This window comes from Gavialis gangeticus, unplaced genomic scaffold (genome assembly GCF_001723915.1).
Source record: "Gavialis gangeticus isolate Ggan-Ray unplaced genomic scaffold, GavGan_comp1, whole genome shotgun sequence".
Lineage (NCBI taxonomy): Eukaryota > Metazoa > Chordata > Crocodylia > Gavialidae > Gavialis > Gavialis gangeticus.
In genome coordinates this window covers 96,356,717-96,372,866 of record NW_017729033.1, presented here as the reverse complement: position 1 = coordinate 96,372,866, position 16,150 = coordinate 96,356,717, and the positions used below count along the sequence as shown (strand labels likewise).

The following is a 16,150-nucleotide window of genomic DNA, read 5'->3' as shown; positions in this document are numbered from 1 at the left end:
AACCTGGCACTACCTTTAGTGCTGGTTCTGCCCAGTCATTAGGGACACATGGCAGGACTGCAGAGACTTGGCACTAACTTAATGCCAAGTCTCTGCACATGTAGACACCTGCCAAAAATTGCTTAATGCGTTAATAGCTTAATGTGCATTAAATTTAGTCATGCTTAAGTGCACATGTAGATGCGCCCATTATTGCCAAGAAGGTTAACAGCATACTGGGCTGCAGTACTAGGAGCATTGCCAGCAGATCAAGGGAAGTAATTATTCCACTCTATTCAGCATTGGTGAGACCACATCTGGAGTACTGTGTTCAGTTTTGTGCCCCCTGCCTCACTACAGAAGGAATGTGGACAAGTTGGAGAGAGTCCAGTGGAGGGCAGTGAAAATGGTTAGGGGGCTTGGGCATGTGACTTCTGAGGATAGGAGGAGGTAACTGGGATCATTTAGTTTGCAGAAGAGAAAACTGAAGCAGGGATTTGATAGCAGCCTTTAACTACCTGAAGGATGGTTCCAAAGAGGATGGAGCTAGATGGTTCTCATTGGTGACAAGGAGCTAATGGCTTCAAGTTGCAGGAAGGGAAATTTAGGTTGGATATAGGAAAAGCTTTCCCACTAGGAGGGTAGTAAAACACTGGCACAGTTTACCCAGAGGGGATGTGGAATATATAACCTTTTTGAAGAAGAGGTGGGATAAGATCATGCCAATATTGAGTGGAGTTAAAGCTGACAAAATATGTCTGCAAAGGTGTGGAATCCCATGGGAGAGGGAGTACAAGCATTTTATAAAGAGATGGGAATGGGGACCATGGTTGTGAGCAGGGTCAGATGTAAACAGAACCATTGGACTCTTGTTTTTGTTCATGGCTGAGGAAGTGGAAGTGTGGCAAATGTAAGTGATTGTGGAAAGGAGACCGCAATGGATGCTGGTGGAGTTTGAAAAGAAAGTGTTAGAGATTTTTATGCAAACATGCTGCCTGAAAGCGAAGGAAGGATTGCCCCTTTTTTAAGAAGTTAGAGGTGTATGTAGGTGGTGGTAGGCAGGAAATTCTGGTGGGGGATTAGAATTGCATTATCACAAAGAGGGATAAGAAAGAGGATGAAGGGGAAGGAGTGGTAGACAGCTCTTCAAAAGTACTGATTAACATAATAAAATAAGGTGGTTTATAGGATGTATGGGCAGTGAGGAGGTGATTATAAGGCTGGAGCTAAGTGGAAGACAGGGTCGAGGTTTGATTTTGTATTAATGTCAAATAGGCTAGGGATTGGAAGGATGGAAATCTTAGATGTGACCTTCAGTGATTACTGGATGCTAAGAATGGAAGTGAGTTTAGAAAAAAGTGAAGGTAGGGGAAAAGGGATTTGGAAGTTAAATGTTCAATTATTATAAGATGAAAAGACCTGTTAAGATTATGTGGAACTATATAAAGCATGGAGGACTCCGAAGAGATACTACAAAAGCATCTGGGCAGTGGACAATGATAAAGAGAAGAGCAAGAAATTTTTTCAGAAATATTTGTTGAAGAGAAGTGAAGAAGAGGGTGGAAGAGCTAGAAGAACTGCAGGCAAGGAAGCAGGATTTATTAGAAGTGGCAGTAAGAGAAGTACAAGTGAAAGATGAACTAGAAGACATAAATCAATGGACTGAAGAATGCTTTAAAAGGAAAATATTAGAGAATTTTTCTGACCAGAGCACTATGGGTAAAGAAAGGGGAAGGATGGTGTAAATATTTTTTTCAGTGAAATTGAGGAAAAGACAGAACTGGAAGCAGTGAGAGCTGAAGAAGGAATCTGAATACAAGAGAGTGCAAAGGTACCGAATGCAGTGGTAGAGTTTTATAAAGAGCTGTACAAAAGGAGTGGATGGAGTTAAAATAAAGGTGTTCCTTGACAGGATAAACAAGGAATAGAGGATGGAGAGAAATAAACCCTAGAGCAGAAATTAAGTATAGAAGAGGTGGAATGCTGCTTAAAGCTTGCAAGAGATGGAAAGCACCAGGAAGAGACAGATTTCCAGTGGAATTCTAGGAAACATTTTGGCAGTGGAGGGTGGGGAAATAGGGGAGTTTGGAATTTCATAAATTTCATGTTGGAAGTTTTGCAGAGAATGGGGTTCCTGGTGAAGTTGATTGGATGGGTCAAAGTAGTATATAGGAAAGTAAGAAATCAAGTACTGGTAAATGGTTATTTGAGCAAAGCATTCCCTATACAAACAGGGGTAAGACAGGGATGTCTGCTGTCCCCCTATCTTTTTGTGTGTGTGATGGAGCCATTGGCACACAGAATTCATGCTGATAAGTGGTGTGAAGATATTAGGAGGATAAGAAGTTAAATGTAAATTATACATGGATTATGGAGCTGTACAGTGCCATGGAATTAGGAGGCTGGGGAATGCCAGATTTGGAAATCTTTATTTATACTTTCTGTATAGGGACAGTGGAGGGCATGAGGAAGACTGCATGTTTTTCCTGTTACGTGGCAAAAAGAACATTAAGAAGGTGGGGCGTATATGGGAGAGATTGGAAAAAGCCATGGGTGTGGCCGCCGACCCACTGTGCAAAGGTGGAGAGCTCCTTAAGGGTAAATAAATTTGAGGGAGTGGTATTACAGGGATTTTTAGACTGTCAGAAGGTGATTAATACAATAAGAAAACAAGATAAGATAACAATAGTTAAGGACCTGATGGAAAGATGGCAAATTTGTGGAAAGAAGTAATAGATAATAGAATGAAAAGAGACCATACAGATAGCATATGGATGACGATATGGAATATTTTTCCTTTGAGGGGCATTTAGCATACATGGGGGTTGGTAAGATCAGTGGCATGCCTGAGAGAGGGATGTGGGGCTGAAGAGTCTGTACTGCATGTATTTTGAGACTGCCCTTTTGTGCTAGGGATATGGGAGGGGGTATGCCAAATTTTGAGTATGATTGATATGAACTGTGACTTAATTTATGAAATGATATTGTATGGATTAATGCCCAGAGGACTGGAGACAGAGACTGAGAACCATATTACTTTGGGCAACAGTAGCAATATGAAAGATGAGAAACCTACTGCTGGTCAAGGGACTGGCTTTCACCAAAAGAGAGGGTTTGGAGTTGGCAATATATGAATTGAAATACTATGTGGATCAAGATGTGGATGAGGTGGGGAAGGAGAAGGCAGAGCAAAGGTGGAGGAAAGAAGCATGGTGGTGTTTCTTCCAAAAGAACAAAGAGACAGAGTGAAAGTTATTACTCCTCCCTGGGTTGGGGATTTTTGGGAGAGGTTAGTATGTTAATAGTGAAAAGGGGTGTAATAAGAACAAAGTATTGTTGTAGTTGGAGGTTGTTTTAATGTATTTTCTTTTAGTTGTTTTGTATAATAAGAACAGTTCCCATAAGCATATGAACTGTAGCATTTTTGGCACCAAGGGAAAGGTGTCAGGGCTGGCTCTGGCCCTCCTGGTGCTAACCTGCTATTGTAGTACCTGCAGGTAATACCTGGCCATTTGTTTCAGAGCCAAAAAAAAAAGGTTCCCATCAACATGTTTGCCCAATATGGGCTATGTGTTTTATACACATTCTTAGTGTTCACTGAATTTAATCAAGTTCATAGTTGGTTTCCATTACTGAGTACATGCTGCTTTTGGCAGCGGTTTAGTGATAGACAGACAGTGTATTTAGTGAGATTTCCTTGTATGCAATTATAAGATGAGGGGCTTTTTTCCCTTTGCCAGTTAGGTGGGAAAAAACCTCATATTGTATCCAAGTAAATACAGTACTCTTGTTCCATGACACTCCTTTTTTAATCAGTGGGTGCATCACATTCATTGATGTGCTGTCGTTACTGTACATTAAGTTTAGTACTTGCACCCAGCATATATATACATACCCTTTCCACATACAGTGCACGTACTCTGATAAGCACAGGCACATTTTCCTTTCTTGAACCCCATCCTGCTTTCTATCCATCTAATTTTTTTGACACCTGGTTTTCATTTCCACTTTTTCCTTTGGTTGAGTATCTAAAATGCTTGTAAGACGGATACCACTCAAATATACTTATATCAGCTGTCTCTCTCAAATTTCATATGAGTCTTTCTTGTCATGACTTCCAACTCCTGTATGATTCCCATAACATGTAGGTCTGTTACCACCATACTTTTTTCTTTTCTTCTTAAATGTGCCCATCAAAAATGTTCAAGCTATTTTTAGTGAAAGGATTGCGTGGTAAGAGAACACTTTCTTCATTATTAAAAAATGGCTGCAAGTCTAAAGTTGAAACTTGGCATATAGTGGCTCTCAATCCTATGTTTGATTTTATAAGGGCAAATTGTTCCAGCTGTTTAAAGGCATTCCCAAGTCAACCATGTATAATCAAAGCCATCGAATCTTAGTTTTCTGAAAGGACCAAATTTTAGTTTTCTTGTGAAGTGTTTTTGTTTTGACTGAGGAATAGGAGAGTTATGTTCTTGCAGAAAGATGGGAGTGTGATTTTTATTAGCACTTTAGTGAAGTTTTCTTTGTAGAGAGGCTGCAGATGGCTGAATCCATGGCTAACCACTTGCAGATTGAATATGCAGAACCTCAGATTTAGCTCAATAGTTGTTGTTTTTAAATTAAATGTAACACTTTCTGTATTTAATTTTCTGCAGATACAGTTTCTCAGTGATTACATAGAACACTCATCTATCACTAAGTGCACTGTTTATTGTAATTTCATAACATACAATCATTATTTCAAGACCTGTGATAATTACTAGTACTTGTACACTACTGTACTGTATATATTGCAAAGTATACTTTTACACTTTTACACTAGATTCCTGCAATTTGACAGCTTGTCCTTCTTGGTATGTGTGAAATATATACTGTTGCAGAGTCCACCCACAGGGATAATTCCCTGCTTTGGTACATAATATCAGTAGGTGTATCCTGTATTTTTTGTCATTATTCCTTTTTCTTTATATAATGACAATCATTGTAAAGAGCACAACTGAAATAAACAAGTAAGTGTACACATTCAAATAAAGGCAAAAGGTTATTGCTTCTACTGAAGTTTCTTCTATAGTTCTATAGTTACAAAAACAATTCCCAAATAAGTGTAGACCTACTGATCATCATGAATAGGAAAAATATTAATTGTATTGGTATAGTATTGTATCTGTGTTTCAAGAAATAGAAAAGTAAATGCTTTTAGTGTTTCAGCATGGTTTGTTAAAAGAAAAGCAAAAACCCAAAACACTCTTTCCTTGGGTAAACCCTAAAATGAAAGACAGAAATAAGAATAAAGGCATCAGGATAGCACAGTATATAAATGTTATTGTAGACCAGTGGTATGGTATTTAAAAAGTGTCTAATTTTACAATGTGGGTATGTGATGAGGCACTACTTAAAGTAATTTTGAAGTCTGCTGTGTTAAGCCCATAATAAAAATGGTGTTCAGCAGATCACAGCTGTTTTACAAAGGAGCAGTTGTCTGAGTTGTAAGAACAAACCTAACCAGTGACATATTTATGCCATTCACTGATGTCCCAACTCACCAGACCACAGAGTATGTATGTAACTGAAGAACAAGACTTAGGATTCAGTGGGCTTATACACACGAAGAGTTTCCTGGAAGGTGACCAAAATTCTTTCATCTATTCTTTTATTCCAAGTAAGAATTCTGAAGCATTAGCCTCCAGTTTTAGCCTCTATTCCTTTTATTTGTCAGTATTAAAAAGCCCTGTGCAAATTGAACTACTCTTCTGATTGCAAGTGATTTTTGTCAGCTCTAAAGAAAAGTAGTTAGGTATTATCTCACCTCAAGAAGAGAACTGAGGTAACCTTAACAGCTTGACTATATCATCTTCAGTGTTCATGACATAAAATGTATCAGATCATAGATGGCATCCACCTCTTTATGGAGCTTGTGAGTATGATGAATCTTCTCCTTTGGATTTTTGTCACTGGCTAGTGAGAAAGAGACAGAGAATCTCTCATACACATGCTCACCTCAGTTTAGAGAATTAAAATGCTATACTCAAAAAGAAAGGAAGGAGGACATTTTTTTACTTAAAAAATGTACATAAGACACTGCAGATAACCATATCTACCGGATGAATTCTTTATCTTCTTCAGTTACGCTGGATTTTAAAAGAGAAACTAGTATCATTTTTATAGAAACCAAGGGAATTCCAGAAATACTTGCAGTAAACATACTCTCTCAATAAATTAAACTAATACTTAGCATTGTGATCTTCATAGATAAAATTAACTGCTTTTCATTGTAACATTTCCTTTTCATTGTTTGACTTCATAAGGTAGCATAATAGTTTGCACCCAAGATGGGAAGAGAATTAAAACATGTTTCTGTGGATCTAAAATAAGACAATGGCTTCAGGGAGTTTCTTTTAAATGAAGAAAATAGCAATAATAATCCTATTTCCAGTTCCCAGCACAACTAAGAATTCCACATCCAGCTAAAAATTAGCTTACATCTGAGCTCTCTGGCTGAAATTAGTTGAAGTCTAGGAATGGTCACCTGACCTAATGTACCACTTCAGACCTGCATTAGAGGATTAAGTGGTGTACAAAGTTGAATTTCTGGGCATGTGAATAGTTGTAATATCTTTTACAGAAAGTTCTCATCATCCTTCATTCTTTGGGGTCTTTTCCATTGACTGAAACTGGCAGATTTTCCATTGAAGTTAATATCCATATCAACCACTTTGTCATGTTTTTAGACTGCTAGAAACATTTGAAACACTTAACATCAAAGCAGTATAGTGTGATTTGTTGTCTCTTGCAAATTATGGGAAGGGAGTAAGATATATATCCTATACGTGGAATACTGCCACCACTGTATGTTTCAGGTTGCTAAGGAGCTCCTCAGCTCAAGATGCTGAGGCATAATAGTCAGCTTTATTGATTGTATTGCTGTTGGATAGGTAGAAAGAGAGCACTGAAAAAACACCCACTGTTTTATCACAGCATGGTATGAGTTCATTATAAAACCTGACAAAAATCCTCTTTGGAACAATTAAAGATGAGAGACTTCCACGTGTCTATATCTGCAACCTATAGATGAAGCTCTCAGGACAATAACAATCAGATCCTCTTCTATCACAAACTGATGAAGCATCACTCAAGTCAATAAAGTTATATCAGTTTGTGCCCATAGAGAATCTGGTTCTCCATGTCTTTTGGTAACTCAAAAATTGCAAATGTAAATTTCAAAATGAATGTAGCATACCATAGGTAATTGCTTCTAATTGGTCAGTATTCAATAACCAAATGGTAATCTTTGTTGTAATTGATTTAAATGCATAGTTATATTATCTTTGCTTGCAGGACTTCTAAGTCTCCCAGGCATCCTGCCTACTCTACTTTCACTGCTTCTATTACCACCTTCACCTCTAGGTGAGGAGGAAGATCTACAGTGGGAAACAAGGGGGATTCATGGGACTCTGGGTTTTCTTGTACAGGATTCCCATTTCTGGTATTTGATGGCAGATGGTTCCTGAATTAAGGCTTCTGAGAGGATACATCACTGGAGTCTTGATTAGAAGGAGAATTCTAGGTTAGAAGGAGAATTTGGTACTGCTTGTAGCTATGTGTATGGATAAATCCCAAGGGGACTGTAGTTCTAAGGGAGGTAGAAAGAGCTGAGAGGTAGGGCTATGGGTGCACTTCATGGTAAAGCTTTCCATGGGGAATAATATGATGTAAAAATTGAAGGCGTGGTTTAAGTTAGGACATGACTACATATGCAATTAATGTGCACAAATAAATACTGAGGCTTATTGCTCTGGAGTTTTTGCTCCTGGGCATGCTGCATCTGGGAGCAAAAGTCTCCAGAGTATATTGCTCCAGAGTTTATTCATGTACAGCACATTGAGCCTAGGGTTGAACTGACTAGGGTCAGTGTGCTGTGTAGGGGCTGGCTGGGGCATGAGGCTGCTTCAGTGAGGGGCTAGCTGGCAGGCAGCCCCACACTGAAGCACCCTTGTGTTCCAGCCAGCCAGGCAGGCAGCATCTGCATGTGTGCTGCTGTGCACGAAAAAACTTCAGAGCAAGTCTGCTCTGGAGTTTATTAGTTTTGTGTGCCCTAATAGGGGTGCACGTGTAGACACAGAGACATTTACTGCAGAGCTAATTAGGCAGCTCTTCAGTAAATACCTTGTGCAGATGTGCCCTTATAGTGGAATTCTGGAATAAAGATATAAATTTATCTATGGATTATATTGTACTCCCTATGTGGTTGTTATTGTCCTGAGAGCATCATCTAGACGCAGGTGTAGACACGTGGAAGTCTCTCAACTTTATATTGTACTCCCTTATGGGAGTGCAATATAAAGACACAATATAAATACTATGTAAATACAGAAAAAGTTTACATCTGCCAACAACTAATCCAGTAGCAAAAATGCTCCAGAGGGGTCAGGAGTCAGTAGCATGAAGCATTATTGAAAATGAAATGCTTCATGAAAGGAAGGTTCTCAGTAATGTAGTGAAGGTTTTTGTAAACGTTTTAGCAATATTGCATCCAGTATACTCTCAGTTTCCAGCACAGAGCTTGCAGTGCTTTTTTATTTTATTGCTGCCCTTTTTAACCCCTGATTGCTTAGAGAAGGCCAGGGATTATTAAAGGAAAAGGAGATCATTATTCTCATGCGTGAGTTCCAGGTAATGGAGGAAGCTTTGAAAGTGTGAAATGTTCCATATTCCTATAAGCTTCTAACTCAGAATGAAGGGTGACTTTTTGCAAAACTCAGTCATGACAAATGAGATTTTGCCAAGGGCAAAACCCAAACTTCTTGGCTGGTCACAGTTGCTGCATACAGTTGTGAAGCTGGCAGTTTGTTCAATCTGCCCAACACATTGTAACTCCCCTCCAATCTGAATGAAAGCCTTAATCTCCCAAGGTAAACATTATATTGTACAGAATACACACAATGAAGAAGGTGCAGTTAAAAATGAATATTTTGAATAAACTCTAAAACCAAAGACACCTTGCCAGCAGGTGCCTTAAGACATGTTGTCTGCAGGATATTAAAAGCTGCATGCTAAGGCACACGTGGCATTGACAAGCTGAAATCTACAGATGCAAAGGTGCTTAGTTCTTTGACCTCAGAGCCATTAATATTTTCACTACACAAATAAAATGTTTGCTTCCTCTGCACTTTTGTTCAGCACAGATAGAATACAGTTGTTTCTTTCAGACTCTTATCTGCAGCGTTATTATTTTATTGTCATGAATAGTACACATGTTATCAGTCCTGAAGCACTTTTGATATATTCTGACTTTGTGCCTCTCCCTCACAGAGCCAGCCAGTTTGTATCTCAGCTTTCACAGCCAATGTTTCAAGTATCACAGTTCTGTGCCAATAGAACTTTATCTTGTGGTTGCAAGCCCAGATCAGTGTTGACAAGAAACATTGTTGACATGAGTTATTACTGTCAGAGCTGACTGAGTACTGTTTTTCATTTTCCTTGAGGGGGAAAAATCTGGTGGTTTCAGCTGAAAAGCTGAAAAAGTCCTAAATAATAGACCTTGCCATCTTTCTGCATGCCAAAACAATCAGCAAATTTATCTATAGATTAAAAATAATTTGCTTACTTGTTTTTGCTACTGGGTTCTCTTCCCCTAACAAGAAGAGGAAGATTTTTTTAACCATATCTCAAGGGAATATATTTCATGGCATATTATTAATAGAATTTTTTAAATGGTATAATAATGTGTGTTTTTTAAATGATAATGTTGCAGTTCCTATCATATTATATATTTTGTAGTTTAACCTCTAGCATTAACTACAACTCATTTATAAAACAGAAAAAATCTCCCATTGTCCTCATTTCCTGTGAAAAGAACTTTCACAAACAATCCATTAAAAGCAAAAAGATGCTGAAAACAAACTGCATTCTGCTCAGTTTTTTTTCAAGAGATTTCATAGGTGACACACAGCAAAGAAAAGGAAGCAAATTAATTCAGCATCAAAAACTCCTAATGAGTCTTCTTTGCAGTCTAATAAGAATAAACTGCTTGAGCAGACCTAAACAATGGAAATCCCTGGACTGTTTAAAGAGGTACAATATGCCTGCTCTCCATTTGTGTCATGTAAAAAATGGCAGAGGGGAAAAATAAGCAGTGCTTCATTAAACAGCATTTCCATCTAATCTCCTCTCATAGTAAGATACAAGTTGAGAAGCATCCATTACCCCAAAATTAAAATAAAGAACGAAAACAGCCTGGAAGCTAATATATTTCTCATACTTTTTAATGCACTTAGCTTTTTAATAAAATGTATGATTCTTCACCTCACATGAGCGGGTCTTTCCCCCCATGTACCCTATATGTCAGGGACTGGCAATTTATGACAATCTCACAAAGAGGTTGGATCTAGACCAGGAAGGTCCAACCCAGCCTGAGGCAGCACAAAGGATCAGGCAGCATGCAGCTGTGCTGAGCTGCCCACCTGTTGCCACCATCTGCCATGTGAGCTGCCCTCAGCAGTCCCTGCTGCTGCTGTCTGGTGCCTCCACTTACCTTTGCTGAAGACGGGGTAGGTATCTGCAGTAAGAAAAGTGCAGGTGGCTTGAGCTCAGGAGCGGGGGTGGGGGATGGAGATATGAAGCTCACAGCACATAATCAGGTTGAAAGTTCTAGCCTGGGGTGACAAATGGCTATATGGTATTAGAATGGGGCTACCTCAGTAGTCATGGAAAATCCTTGCTTTGGGATTTGATTGTAGAACAAAAACTCCCAAAGTAGACATAATTAAAAACTGGACAAATTCCTGTGTTACTGGATCATTTGGGCTGGCAGGTTAATTATTTTTTTCTTTAAAAAACTTAAGGCTTAAATTATTGATTTTAACTTGCTAAACTTGGTATTTTGTGAAATGAAGTAGTGATACATTACTGGTAAACTACTAATTTAGCAAGAATAATGTGAATATGTTATGGGTGCATCTACACAAGATGTTTACTGTGCAATTGACTAATTAATCACACATAAACATCTCAGTTGCTACATATGCACCTCCTATTAGGGCACACAAAACTAATAAACTCTGCAGAGTTTTTTCATGCACAGCAGCTGGCTGGGGTTTGAGGGTGCTTCAGTGTGGGACTGCCTGCTGGCTAGCCCCATGCTGAAGTATGCTTGTGACCTACCCAACCCATCCATAGCACATTGAGCCTAGCCAGAGTAGCCCCAGGCTGGCAGGCTGACCCCTTGGGCCCCTGGAAGCTGGGCTGCTGCAACCCAGCTGAATGTGCTGCAATCAGGACATATATGTAAACAGCATACCTAGGTTGCTTTCCAGGAGCAATAAACTGTGAAGCTTATTGCTACACAGTTTATTGCTACCCCTATACAGGGGTATAGGTTGTAGCCATGTTGGTTTAAGGACATAGGCAGACAAGGTTCTTTGGGCAAATCTGGTATCTTTTATTAGACCAACTCAAATAGTTGGAACAATTCTTCTTTGAAAGCTGTCGGGTATAAATACTCTTCATCAGGCCGAGGAAACATCTGCAGTTGGTGTGTGCTCTTCCTGGATGGAATGATTAGTAAAGAAGCCAGAGGCTGGTATGCATGCAATAAAACCAGTCAGTGAAGATGTAAATTGAGGAGTCAGTGGGTTAGAGACAGGCTGGTGGGTAGGGGAGGGGAATGAAAGTAGCTGCTAAATAGTGGAGAGATACCTGGGGAGTCAGATGTCTGGCAAGTTATATTGTGTCATAAATCCAATGTCTATATTTAGTCCATGATTTTTTGTACCCAGGAGGTTGATGAAGTGAAGTTCATAGGCTTGTATATGAAAGGTGTTTTGTAAATTCTCTTTGAGGGTTAGAACTGAGCGATCAGAGAGAGAGAGTAGTTTTCTTGTGAGAAATGTGCCCCCACAGGTAATTGGGTATTCTTGTCTCTGAAAGATTTCCAGTGTGCGCAGTTGTTGTTTGGTTGTTGTTTGGTCTCTCCTATGTATTTTCCATCTGGGCATTTAGTGTAGCGGATGAGATATATTACATTTTTGTAAGTGCAGATATAAGATCCAGGAATGCTGATGGTTCTGTTGTAGGGTGTAAGAATTGTGGGGGTTGTGGAGATATATTGGCAGGTTTTACATTTCTTGTCATGGCATGGTCTGGATCGATTTGGTTTATTGCTGCACACTAATGTCATGTGTAGACACACCCTAAACACATCCTTTGTAGTGTTCAGTTCTATTTGGTATTTCCTGTTTCTGTCTCTCTTCACTTTTGCCTAATCTATGAGCCATCCACCAGATGCAAAGGATTGTAGAAACAGTGAGAATCCCTATGAAAACCAGGGCAAAAGTAACTTTGGCTGTTTGGCTTGATTAAGCAGAAGTTAAGTATAAATTATGGTTAGACTCTCCTTCTCAAATATTACCTCAGAGGAAGGCGGAAACCCATAGAATCTCTGTGGTTCCAGTTCTGAGATCTGGTACTTCTGCATACATCTGGATTAACTCCATTGAACATGTCCCCATGAGCATGCACATGCAGTTTGCAACACCACAAACCACACGCAGTGCATGTGCATGCTTTCTCTGTGCTGCTAATTTGCAGCACAATGGGTTTTTTTGATACCAGGGGATACCAGTGGGAAAGAAAAACCACTAAAAATACAGCACGGAGCATGTGGCAGGAGCGTGTGCTACCAGAAGGGGAGCATGGCTGGCCAGAGCCATGCTCTGGCTGCTGTCTAGGTTCTGTGTGCCCAGATCACCACCACGGCTACCCCAGGAGACCCCCAGGTCCCCAGATAAGGCTGCTGCAGCCAGCCCAGGTGTTGGCCCCAGCCTCCCCTACCCCATCCAGGGTACTTTGCCATGCACCACAGCTCACTTGCAAGGGCATGCCCAGGAACATACTTGTGTCACTGCTGTTTGTCCCATGGAGAATGCATGTGTGGGGATTCATCGGATTCATTAACTTATTACCCCTGATCCACAGTGGAGTAATAGAAGTCTAATTTGGCCTCTGTTCTGAACATGTTCAGAATTACTAGAGTTCAACTGTTCTTTTATTTCAAGAATTGTCAATTTGTTAAATCTCAAATATGGAGGCATCGCGTAAAATATGCTACTGAGAATTCAAATGACAATAAGGTGCTCTGATCTTAGACATACTTGTTAAGAGTTGTTGATTTTAGAGTACCAGTGTTGTTGAAATGGTAAAATGATTTTCCCCTTTTGACACCGTTCTGCCTGGAATCTAGCAAAGACCTGTAAAAATAATTGATATTTATAAGCATTACATATACATGAAGTGATGGATATAGAGGAGCAGGGCCTAGAACCTTTACTCATACTAAGTACAAATGATACAAATACAAATGATTCCATCTAACATAATAACATTCTGTATAACTTTAGGACTAAAGCATAGCTAAAGGTCTCAGAATCTGATTGTAGAAGAAGTAGCATGTGAGGGTGGCATAAATATCAATTTGGGGAAATTAAGCCTAAACATAAGTAGATAATATGTTCAAAGACTTGTAGACAGACATGACAGTAAGTGATCCAAGCTTTGAATGCAGCAATTTTGAACTAATTTTGGGCTGTAGACAAAAAATTACAGTAGTGGTAGTGGTAATGCAGATAGATGTTGCTATGGGTCAGGAAAATGATGTACCCTTTAATATTTTTATCCCTTGGCAAGAAAAGGAAGTTAACAGGGCAGAGATGTTGGTGATAAAAATGTAAAATGTGGAAGAGAAGAATTTTTTTACAAATATGATGTTCTAATAGAATCAGAGGATTTTATTCATCAGTGTATGAATCTTTAAAAAGCCTTTGGTATTCAGACCAATCAAACAGCACAGTTGGCATTTAGTACGTGTCATAGTTCTATTAGGTGAATAAAATGTGAAAATAATTTTCTGAGTTCTTTTCCAACCTTTCAATAGTGTGTACCATTTATTCTTAGCTCCTTCAGTGCTCTTGGCTTGAAAGAAATGGGGGCAGTTGAAAATGCACATCATTACATTTTATTGTGTATATGGTGAAGAACTACTATTCATCCAAAACCAACATATAGCAATTATGCAAATCAGTTTTGATCAGGCAATAAACCAGAGAAGATAATTGGAGCACTAAGCTAACTCAAGTGGCATATACTAATCAATACTCATCATAAGGTCAGATTGTGACAAGAGTGAGTGACTAGACTCCTATGACTACAACCCCATGGGGCTGCAGCCATTCCTTATAGGAAAGAAAAGAAAAGAAAAAGCTCTAGAAACTTGATCTTTCATGTCCTCCTCCATTAAAAATAGCTGAGCAATGAACCCAATCTTAGTCACACACATGCATTCAAAGGATTACTTACCCTGACATAAATATATGCAGTTCCAACTGAGGCTGAGTCTCCATTGTTTCAGGCACTGTACATATGAAATGTAAAAACTGTCTTTCTACCCTAAAAACTGCAAATCTAAAAAGGTAAGACAGACCAAAAATCAGCTTTGTTGTACAGACACATAAAGATTAAAGAACTCGTTCAAGATCATATTAGGGCATCTTTGGCAATATCCAGATTTGAATATGGATGTCCTATCTTGTGTTCCAGTGCCTTAATTACAAGATTAAGCACTGTTCTATTACTATTCCTTCCTATTATTGTTCCTACCACAATTTTTCTACTGCATTGCTTCTCCTCTTTTTAGCTTACTATTCTGCATCCATTTTCCTGTAACCTCAAATCATTATTCTTCCTTTCCCTCTGGGTACCTCTTCTTCCATGCCCATTTCATTGTCTTTTAACATTCTCTTCCACTCCTGTTTTCTTTTATCCTGCACCTGTAGTTCCTATTTATTTTGAGGACAATTCTGAGTATTCTGAGTTCTCGTGTTCTATGTGTAATGTTGCCAGGGCTAAATTGTCTGATGTTTTGGAGGCAAAACACAGGTTAGGTACTCAATGATTTCTTATTATACAAAATGTACTTGTCTCAGGTAACTATTGGTATTGTAATATTATCCATATGTTTTTTGTTAAATCACTGTACAATGGAGGTATACAGTATGTGCCAGATTTGATGGAAAAATCAACTCCAGAGGAACCAGAAACTAACGTGCCCCTTCCCCCCCGCCCCATCAGAAGACAGTAATAGAAATCACTTTAGTTTAACCTGAAGCATTCAACAAGTGCTATCTGGTGTTACAGTTTTCCATTTCCCCCATTAGGATAATGTTAATATTCAACTTCAGTGAACCAAAATGGGATTTGATGTATGATTGCCAAGTCAAACCAGAGTTCCATACAATTGACAAAAACTGACATTGTCCACAATGGTGATTAGACTAAAGAAAGTAACCACTAGAATTAAAATGAACCCCCCTCCCCACACACACACACACATGCAACCTACTGCATACTGTCTTCAGAACTTCTGTACACATACTTTGTTTTCTGTTTGTTTTCATTTCAAAATTCACTCACCAGTAATGCTGCCCTTCTCCCTGCCAAAGTGTTATTCATCACAGCTATGCTGATCAAGAAAGAGAGTACAAAGTACTAGATGCACATTTGATAGTTCTTTCTAAAAATAGGTGGTCTCTATGGCAATATTTTTCTGTGCCCTTGAAGGTGGAAATTCAGTTTTGCTAAGCAGAAACATTTCAGCAGAAATGATGGGTCTTACTAGTATGATGAGACTGCTATTGTCAAAGCTTTATATTCTGAGCTGCAACAAAAATGCAGACAAAAGATGTCTTTAAAAAAAAGTTTAAAATTCTGACAAACACTTCTCTGGAAAACATTTCATGTTACTGTTTCTTCACCTTATATCATTGTGTTCCTTTATGTCATGCTCAAATCTGCAGAGATACGTGGATTATTTCTACTTGGTTTTGGCAAAGATTGCTATCTAGTAGGGCTGTGTGAAGCTTTAGTAGCTGATTCGATTCGGAGCAGATTCGGCCTGATTTGGGGACTGAATCTCCAAATCTGAATCGAATCGGGAGACAAATTAAAAGTTCCAAATTGATTCAAAGCCTCCAAATTGTTTTTAAAAAGCTTTGGAAAAGATTTGGCTGATTTGGGGATTCAGCCATAGACTAAACAGGCAGTCTACTAGGTGTGGCATGCAGGCACAGCAGCGCTTGGAGTGGGGGCTCAGCCCTGCTGCTGCTTGCCCAGCCAGGGC

The 16,150-nt window shown here is 39.1% G+C and overlaps 1 protein-coding gene and 1 long non-coding RNA gene across 2 annotated transcripts in view; one reads left to right on the top strand and one right to left on the bottom strand.

Moving 5' to 3' along the window:
• The window catches only part of CCSER1 (coiled-coil serine rich protein 1), a 1,844,507-nt gene that overhangs the window by 1,752,032 nt on the left and 76,325 nt on the right, over nt 1-16,150 (top strand). The gene's annotated exons all lie outside the window — the stretch shown is intronic.
• Nucleotides 13,189-14,477, bottom strand: LOC109303891. The gene is made up of 2 exons (XR_002099256.1): nt 14,332-14,477; nt 13,189-13,226 (listed from the first exon to the last, which is right to left on the bottom strand). It is a non-coding gene; the product is annotated as an uncharacterized LOC109303891 (long non-coding RNA).